The 10318-nt window shown below is 32.4% G+C and overlaps 1 protein-coding gene and 1 long non-coding RNA gene across 4 annotated transcripts in view; one reads left to right on the plus strand and one right to left on the minus strand.

Annotated features, from left to right (window-relative positions):
* LOC111621701 (cubilin-like) overlaps positions 1 to 2106 on the minus strand; it is a 67012-nt gene extending 64906 nt beyond the window's left edge. For all 3 annotated transcript variants that reach the window (XM_023363918.1, XM_023363919.1, XM_023363922.1), the window contains exon 1: positions 1710 to 2106. The gene's annotated coding sequence lies outside the window, so the exon portion shown is untranslated. The remainder of the gene's footprint in view (positions 1 to 1709) is intronic.
* Positions 2107 to 3446: 1340 nt separating this feature from the next.
* Positions 3447 to 6700, plus strand: LOC111621688. The gene is made up of 3 exons (XR_002756127.1): positions 3447 to 3653; positions 6056 to 6143; positions 6276 to 6700. It is a non-coding gene; the product is annotated as an uncharacterized LOC111621688 (long non-coding RNA).
* Positions 6701 to 10318: the final 3618 nt, after the last annotated feature.

The following is a 10318-nucleotide window of genomic DNA, read 5'->3' on the forward strand; positions in this document are numbered from 1 at the left end:
GGAAAGCCGAACATACACTCACACGGGGAAATCGAACTAACTTATTATTTATTCACAACGGAAACTACTTACTTTTCTATATTGAAATATTTATCATATTCAAACATAAAATATTTTTGATATTATCCTTTCAATTTTGTCGAGAAAGAATTTTCTTATATCTTTATATGAAAATTACAAATGATGGTAATTTATCATCATCAGAATGGACATTGGGGTATAGCATTAACAATCATCTGTTAAAAGATGTTGGTTCAAGACCTGGCTGTTAAATGGAGTGGATGGGGAGGGTAGAATGAGTGAACTAAAATCGATTAGGACAACATTTCAGTCAGTTGTCTGCGGAACACAATCTTACCATTCGATAAATAAGTAGTTTGTTACAGATCTCGATATGACTGATTACAAGTAAGATAACGTCAATAAATAGATTATATACGTTCTGCAATAAAATAAATTCAAGACTCGAAGATATTTTATTCAGTCAAAACACAAATGGAGTAAATAATCATTTGTGGATTAGTCCAGGACCAAGAAACCATGCAGCTGACTCACTAAGAAATCATTTCTAGGCCTATGTGTAGCAAGATAACTGGAAAATTATGGAATAGGATTGAACATTATGATGAGATCTAAATTGAATTACATAAAATGGAAGTAAAAAGAGCGTAGGTTATTTTAAAAAAATACACACAGACACACACTTTAAAAAGTAGGAAAAGGTGGATAAAAAGGAGATTTTTATTGTAAGTCATAGAAATAAACGACTTTCGGGAAATATATCGAATAGAATATAACTTAAATTTCCAATTATTATTTAAAGATAATATATCATTTATTGAAGAAAGGATAAAAGGAGGGGGAAAACTTTAATTTAATCGAATGATGCTTGCTACTAACAAAATCATGCAAATTTCTGTTGCTATAGTAACATGCCATAATAGTGACAAGAAAAAAATTGCCGGTTATCGGGTTGTAGAACTCTTTCTTCTTTCATTATTCTGTCAAACGGGTTCCTTAACGATCAGGACGGTAAAGCGCGTGTATCCTTCTCTCCCTGATAGTCCGCGGAGTACAAGAGAGAGTTCTTCATACAAATATTGATCCGTTGTGCGTAGTACGATGAATAGAGAGGAGGATAGTCACAAATTCGAATTCTCATCCTTTTATGGCGTCCAAATCGCTAAATCTTTAAAAGTAGATGGATTTTTAGGGATGAGTATAGCACGTGTTTAATACAGTGGGAAGTAAAGGGAGCGAAGGCGGCCATGTTTAATTTAATAATAGTATAGTCTCTATGTTATCTGTTATCACCTCTCTTATCTATCAACATATATATATATATAAAGGAGAAAAGATAAAGATAGCTTTAACAAAATCTATCATACCCACATCCACGACCCAGATCATCTTAAACTCGACCACGGAATTAAACCGAACTCGAGGATCGATACATTCTTTTTTTAATTTCCATTTAAGTAGACAGATATATTGAAAAATCTGTTAATATTTTATCATTAGAAATTGGTAGGGATTAAACGGGATTATTCACGCTATACGTTAGTTGTTAATTCCAATGAAATTTAACTTATGTAGACATATTTTTTTAAGAATAAGAGGAGGGAAAAATCGGAGACGATTTCGAATCTCTCCATTAAGATAATATCGTGTTGTAGTTATCTATAGAGTAAGGTTTTATAAATGCCTACCTGACGAAAAGGCCTCTCCGGCCCTATACACCGATGGTGCAATGTGTTTTTGCCCTGGACTTGTCGGTCCTCATGGCTTCTCACCACTTTCAGTAATACAGGACACATACAAACAGTCTAACCAGTACAATTTTCGTATTTCTTGTTTTGTTCTCTTGTATCTTACGTACAAGCGAACACAGACAGATCTTTAATTCCTCCGCCTTGCTGATCTCTCTCATCCAGCCACACTTTACCTTCGTTGTGGTAATCGTCGGTAGAGGAGCTGCGATCGAGTGTCGTATCTACACATATTGGCATTGCAAATATGTAAGTGGAGCACTGTTCCACTCATTAGCAATAGTGCACAGCGTGAAAGTGCTTCACTCGCTCCTAACCGACTTTAAGTAGCTTTAGCTTACTCTATTTACCCTTAAATCCTTCCACATATGGAAAAAATGACAGGATAACCACATTAAATTAAATCTGCCAACTCCCATAACAATATAACTGGGTTATTTTTGCATGACATCATATGCTAAATATGATTACTCATACATATATTTTATTCAATTTTTTTTTCTTTATTCCATAAAAAAAGAAGTATGAAACTCAAAAATTATATTTGAAATTTTAATTTTATTTGGCAAATAATTAACTTTATAAAATTTAGTTTTTATTTAAGTTCTATTAGAAATTAGACTCGTTTCTCGCTAGTTTTAGTCTCCCATAAGACGCTAATGATAACAGTTTTTATTGATGTAATTTTTGTAAAATTAATAGCAACGCATAAGAGATTTGCATGCGTTAAACTCAGCAAATAAGTTGTAAACAAACAAATTAATTAAAAATTTTCTCGATTCGTTAAGCACTTATTCCCCTCCTCTTCTTCCTCTTCCTTTTCCATTTTCTCCTCCTCCTCATCTTCCTACTCTTTCTTCTTCTTCTCTTCCTCTTCCTTCTCGTTTTCTTCCTCCGCATCTTCCTACTCTTTCTTCTTCTCTCTTTTCCTCTTTCTCTTCATTTTCCTCTTCTTTCTTCTTCTTTTCTCCTCCTCCTCCTCCTCCTATTTTTGATGCTCAAATTTATTTACTAAATATAATCGTGTCGCCATCTGTCGGTATCGATTAAAAACTATAAAATTTACTTATTATATTTTAAAATTGTAGAAAATATTATAATATATATATATATATATAATGTAATTCTTACATTTTTTATAGGAGAACATTTGGAGAAAGATATGAGAAAATGGTATAAAAGTAAACAGGAAGTATAAGCATGTATAAGGAAGAGGAAGATATAAATTCTTAGAGAAAGAAACAAAAGTCATGAAAAAGAGGAGAAGAAATAGAGTAGACCCCGTAAGAAAAATAGAATAAGGGAGATGAAAGATATATAATATGATTATTTTTAAAAGGTGAATTCTAGCTCTGAATGACGCGATTGGGACTTTAGAGTTGTAGAGCATATTGATAGGAACAAAAAAGTCAAAAGAACCATACCTCTACAGGCGAACCTTCCGAGATATAGCCCCCCCAAATGATTATGTAAACCTGAGACCTTCAAAAATGGGGTAAAATTTAAAAGTGAAAATTTTCAGAACTAAATCTCGAAACCGCATTTTATACGATTTCTGTTCGAACTTACTAGATAGTGCTAAANTAGATTTATTTACATAAATTCTACGTTTTAAAGCACGTATAAATGCAAAAATTCTTATCTTTTTCTGCTAAGAATGATAGTCAATAGTTGTAACGATGCACTAAGATTATCATTATGCAATATAACAATATTCTTACATTCATTCTACTTATGCACGTAACATCCTCGCCGCTATAGAATTAAATATTAAAAGGATGTATTTCTTAAATACCAAAAGTCATTTTTTTTCCTCTTCCTAATATTTAACCCTCTGTTCATAAAGATTGCTATCTGACGAAGTATCTTTTAAATAATCGTAATGTAAGTAAATGCATTTGTATCTTTCTGCATTTTCTTTATAAAATATCTACAAAGAAACGTCTTTTATTTATTTGTGCATATTTAAATATACAATTAGCATTTATAATGCAATTTAAAGACTTAAAAGAGTTACGTTTTATGTAAAGCAATGATGCAAAAAATACCGTTTTTTAAAGCTTTATATTGTTACAGCTGATATATATATATATATATATAAAGTTAAAAGATTAATTTAGCGATTATTTTTCTAGCTAAAAATTATTTTTTAGTCGTCGTGATGTCGTCGTCGCATCTGTGAAGCTCATGGAAAAATAAGTCAGTCGAGATGATAAATGTATCTCAGCAAATGTTAGAAACACTTGCTGCAGTACAAAGACACGACTGACTAATAGTCAGACAAAATCTCTGCGGCTAAATTTCATTCTATCTTTTATAAAAGCATCTAAAAATTTACTATTTCCATTTCTTATCTAATTGCCCGAAGATCATTTGCAGGAAAATTAAATGTTTTTAGAAACTGCTACTTTACAGTCGTTTTTTTTTTCTTTCTCTCTCACTCTCTTTGACTGTTTTCGCCTGTCGTGTTAATAAAAGAATTTTAATTCGTCAATTTAAATCATTTTAAATTAATGATGTAGAAATATATTTTAATATTTTCTCTTGAAGCATTTAATGTTGCTAAATACGATATTGTCTTTTATAGTTTAAGCCTCTCTTCGTTAAACGTATTTTAGCTTAAGGCTTATCTTATTCAATTTGTATTAATAAGGAATTTCGAAAGTATTTAACAATAATGTGTATATTTTTTGCTTTTGAAACGATTTTTTTTAAAATGTTTATTATACAGAAATTAACTAATTTAATGGTAAAAATTAAATATTATTTGCTGATTAACAATTACAAGATGTATTATTATATATACATTTTTTTTTAAATTTATGGACAAAGTTATGGATAAAAAAAATTTAAACTTTTGCCTAAGATCTCGCGCTTTTAAGTTTATATTTATATGTATTTGCGACCTTAGACAAAAGGGCCTAAGTTTTTTAGGAATAAAAAAACTCTAGGCATAAGGCACTTCGGACTTTTACATAGGGCCTCAGACGCATAAATATAAGCTCATCGATGAACGTGCCAAAAATTGATTCTTTCATCTGTAAAAATGGAAAAAGGCCTTACTGTGAATACTAAGGCTTCCATACTTATTGTGTGTTCGACCAGATTTAAAATGGAAGCTGCCAGATGAGGACAGGGCCTAACATATTCGGGACAGACCTCCCATGAGAAAATGCTGGCCTAGATTCGTTCCCAGAGAGGTAATCCATTCATATTCCAGTATTAGCTAGGATCTTACATCTTGTATCGCATATTGCATGATACAAACTTTGTATAAACTTATGTAAAAAGGGCCTAGCAAATCAAAGTTTAGTTAGGGCCTATCCGTAACTTAAATTCGCAGTGAATTACTTGGAAATTTTTAAAATACTACACTCGTTTATAAGTATTATCGAGTTGTATAAAATTCATTTTGATCTTAACAATGCTGGGGATTATTGGCTCATCTATTCATCTCTGGATACGAATTTTGTATTATCAGATCTGAACTTAGACGTATTTTAAGTAAAACTTTTGTGCGGGTTAAAAAAACAACCTAAAGATATCCGAACAATGATAAGTAAACTTGTCAAATCAGGTATTGTTATTGTTTTATTTTACAAAATAACAATAAATAATTTCATTTATAATGCAAAATATATAACCTGTACTGTTAAGGACGTGTATTTATCTCGTATTACGAAGGGCCTCTATCTGTTTTCGAGATACAGTAGACCCCGCTATAACACTGTAGATAATTCCGTGTTATATGAATTTCATGTTATACGAGTCACTTAGATTTTACAAATACGTGAACGGCTCACGTATTTGTAAAATTTAAGTGACTCGTACAACATGAAATTCATATAACACGTAATTATCTACAGTGTTATAGAGGGGTCTACTGGTACTTATGCCTAGTAAAGCCCCTCTAACTGTTTATTCAATATACATTTATTACACATCGTTGGAAGATAAATGCCTCTTATATACTATAGCTTAGGGTCTCTAAGGATGTAAATACTTTATTAATTATTATTTATTACATTTTTTTTTCTGTTTGTTTTATTCTATTTATTTTATATGGTTTTTATTTAGTTATGTTCTTATGGGAACAATCCGTTTCAATCTGACTCCAGAGATATATATCACTGCTTTTGTAAATTAAATATTTTCTGCAGAATTCAATTTGATTTTTAATAAAATACAACTATNTTTGTATTTTCAAAAAAAAAATTTCTTGAAATTTAATATTATTATTATTATTATTATTATTACTATTTTTTATTTTTGAAATTCTTCAACAGATGGCGACACGTTGAGACTTCATTTGAAATTTACATTAGTTTCTTCTGATTGGTTTCTACTATTAACAACGGCCATTTTTATTTCGAGGTAAAATGTATTTTTGGCTCTGTACTTATTTTTATTTTTCAAATTTAATAGAATTTTTTTTCTTTAATACAAAAATCAAAGTTAGAAAAAGATAACTTTTAATCTTTTTTTTTCCTCTCATTCTTGCCAAAGATCTGAATAGATATTGTCCGGAAACTGAGGAGACTAAGCGTATAATGGGATGAAAAGTCATTCTATCGATCCAGATAGAGAGAGAACTATAAATTGATTCAGTAGAATATGACATAAGAGTATTTATTTATTTTTTTCCCCGTGCATAAAATAAAATAGGTCACGCCACTTAAGAATATTTTATGTTAATACATCAAAAATTTATCTAGAATGTCGAGTTATCTGCATATACTCCATGTTTGTTTTTTTTTTTTGGAACATCGTGAGGATTTTACAAATAAGGAGGTTTTACGTGCTCGATATATCACCTTGCAAACCGTCCTTTAATTTTAAATTCTTCTAAAATTATATAATGTATTCAAATTCGTGTCTTTTAATAACTTCAGATATCATTCGTCAATTAGAAATAAATTCTAAATACAGTCGACCCCCTATAACACTGTTGATAATTCCGTTTTATATGAATTTCATATTGTACGAGTCACTTAGATTTTACAAATACGTGTGCCGGGTTGTGAACGGCTCACGTATTTGTAAAATCTAAGTGACTCGTACAACATGAAATTCATATAAAACGGAATTATCAACAGTGTTATAAGGGTCAACTGTAATATAAATCAACGAGAATGTTACCCTTATTTGAATGAATTGGATGAGAGTCAGAGGTTCGAAAGTTCGATAATTTTAATGGTAATTACCAGAAAACTATTTTTATAGGTTTTTTTTTATGGGATTAAAGAAAGTACGTGACGTTTTTAATAACGAGTCACGAGTAGATACTGTAGTAATACAGGATAATAGCTAACTAAACTGACTTAACTCGAACGTTGTCCAGCAGAATAAGAGACTGCTATCTTTTATTACCTAAACTATTCCTCAAAAATAATTTGTACTTAAATTATTTACAATAAATGACAGTTAAATACTGAAATTTAGCAATATAGGAAATTCCTCGTTAGTACGAAATTCAGGGGACGACTTCGAATTATCCGAGATTTACATACACGTCTGTATAATATTCCAAATGTCACATAAATGATGTAATTTATTCTGAAACCCAGCCGTATTTTATAAAATAAGAGATAAAAGGGGTAGTTCATATGTGAGGTGACATCCGAAAATATGTTACTGTAAAAGCAAAGTCATACTGACCAGATGTTGTTCTTGGTCTATTGTTCTATGGAGGTGTGAGGTATCAGACAGAAGCCGCTTTGAAGGTCCGAAGGTGACCACTCTATCAAGAAATAAACATCTCCATTTTCAGACACGAATAGGGAGATTTAATGTCCTGATTGAACAATAAAAGTTTTTTTTTATAATTAAAATAATATAAAAGATTAAAGTCGAGGGAAACAGGGATGGAGAGGAGTCATATTTAGTCGCGAAACTGACCTCTTCTGCGGTTTCGAATTGTCACCATGTGACGAGTAGAGACCAATGAAAAGGCGGCTTCAGGGGCAAAACTTATAAAACTGCGAGAATCAAGGACGTGACGTTCTTGGTTCGCAGTGTTCCTCTCAGGGATTCTTGTCATCCGGACGTTCTCCCACGAAAGCTTGTTAGACATTCGGGGAACTTGTCTTCGCCCTCCCGTGCCATCAAGATAGCTCAAATACACCTTGTAGTTAGAAGACATCGGTTCAAATAGTGCTGTGCGACCCGTGGCCGACGTCTTCACGCCACCATCGCCGGAAGAAAAACTACCGTCAGAACAGTTGAACTTTTTGTGTACGGACTTGTTTCCCGACTTTGGAGAGGTGTTACGCCTTTTTAAGGATTTGTTGTATGAGAAATTTTTATGTTTATTAAACGGTTTACGATGGAAAACCTGCCTTAGTGAGTCATTCCACTCTCGCTCGACTGTCCTCACATTTCCACCCCAGTCGGCTAACCTCTCAGAAACACTTCGAACTAACGGAATTCCTTAACGTGTAAATATCTACACCTCGACCGGTATTTCAAACTATCCGAGTTCGAAATACCGGTCGGGTCGTATTTCTCGACCCGAGGTCGAGAAATACGAACTCGGATAGTTCGAGTTAACAAGGATTTCCTGTATAATTTTCTAAACTCTAACATGTAATATAAGATATTATATTTTAAAATATTAAATGAAGACAATAACACAAAGAAAACTAGGATAAATTAGAAACACAGGGTCTCAAGAATGAAGACACATGTTTATGTTAGCTTTATTTAACAAGTTACCAAACATTATAATAAACATTTAGATTTTCATCCACTTTCTTCAGATGGCACCATTTTTGATCTCGCGTATTTTGGCGAGAAAATCTCACAGAACCCCACAATCCTGAGAGAACCCAGGATTATGGGGCACTTAACTTATTTTAGGGCTCAATCGAATTGAAAATATATTATTTAAAAATATAGGACTTCCAATAACTAGTTCGAGGAATGTCCTTTAGATAGCTGGCCGACAGTTATTGTTTACGTCCCTGCTGGGAAGTGTGATATTTGTTTCCCTCTTATTTACTACAGTAAAGACTGTGTGTCTTTTCATATCTCGTATAACGCTCGTTTTATAATCGACCACGACATCGAATATAACAGAAAATCGTCTCCCTCTGTTATATCGAGAATCGCGATATTGTAATTTATTTCTTTGTCGCTAGACGATAAAGTAATAAATTATAGTGAAAGCTCGAAATTCGCGGGGGATTACGTTCGAACGTTTACAGAAAGTAAACGCTTTGTGCCTTTAATGACAGAGATGGGACCGCTACTCGATCAGAAAAATAGAATTATAGTCACTCGTTCAAGACACGTCCAGTAATTAGTCGAGCGGCAAGAAATTTAGTAACGTACCGTGTGAGGAGAGTGAAATTTAGTCCATCCATTTAATTCTATTTTCTGGTCAAGTAGAGGCCACCACTACGTTCACTAACCAACCAAATACATCCGGACAGAATTGCTTTTAGTCGAGTCCATTAATTCAATGATTTGCTTCAATGACACTGAATACGTCTACTTCTGTCCATCTGTCCATCTTGCAGCTCGCTACTACTAATCCGGACACTTTTAATGACTATTAATTGAAAAAGCTGTTTGGTTTCAAGTATTCTGATGCTCATTAATTAATGCTTGTTGCACTAAATATGGATTTGTTTTATAAAACAACTTAGCACGTGAGCGACGCAATTATCCAGCTAATATACAATGACATAGTCTATTAAATTCTTCCTATACGGATTATTTTTGTATTCGTTACAGTTAAATACTTATAAGGTTCTTTATCTTTAAGAGGTCAGTATATGGAATCGTCCAGGAATTACGTAATTCTATTTTTATACTTTTTAAATACCATTCCATCCTACCGAAACACTCCAAAACACATCGCACGTACCCCACAATTAGGTAACACATATTCTCGGTCAACCCCTTAATTGTACTAAGGAATAATACCCTCGTGATCAAAAAGTAGCACCACAAAATATGATGTAATATTGAATCAGTTAAGAAAAAATTTACTAATGGGGATCCGAGATCGAATCCGAACGGTCTATGCATCTCAGGGATTTTTCGTGAGCGGTCTTTCCGTGTTCCTTCCATCTGGCAGCCTCTATTGTGAGTCTGGCCGAATCTATAATGGTTATCATTAAAAAGTCCTCTTAGTGCTCATAGGAAACACTTAAAAAATGAAATAAAAAAAATTTACACACGCCTTTATCACTTCTGCCATTGGTCTGATCTCTTCAATTGTTATAGAACCAAGCATAACAGTTTAAAAAAAAAAACGATATTATCGAAGTATAAAATCCATAAATCATCTACACGTTCATACGTTACAATGCTTATTTTCATATGTATTTTATCTGATTTAATATAACTGTATTACCAATAGAAAAATAATAATTGGACTAAATATGGCGGATGGGTGCTTCAAAAAACGAGGATTTTCGAAATACAATAATTTGATAATTTTGCGTGTATCTAACTTGTTCAAAATGCTTGCCTTTTCTGATAATCATTCATGATTCAATATATTATAAAAGGATATTTCAGGCACGCGATTTATTGTCATC

This window comes from Centruroides sculpturatus, unplaced genomic scaffold, assembly GCF_000671375.1.
Source record: "Centruroides sculpturatus isolate CEXI.00-Female unplaced genomic scaffold, Cexi_2.0 scaffold352, whole genome shotgun sequence".
In the NCBI taxonomy this organism is placed as follows: Eukaryota; Metazoa; Arthropoda; class Arachnida; order Scorpiones; family Buthidae; genus Centruroides; species Centruroides sculpturatus.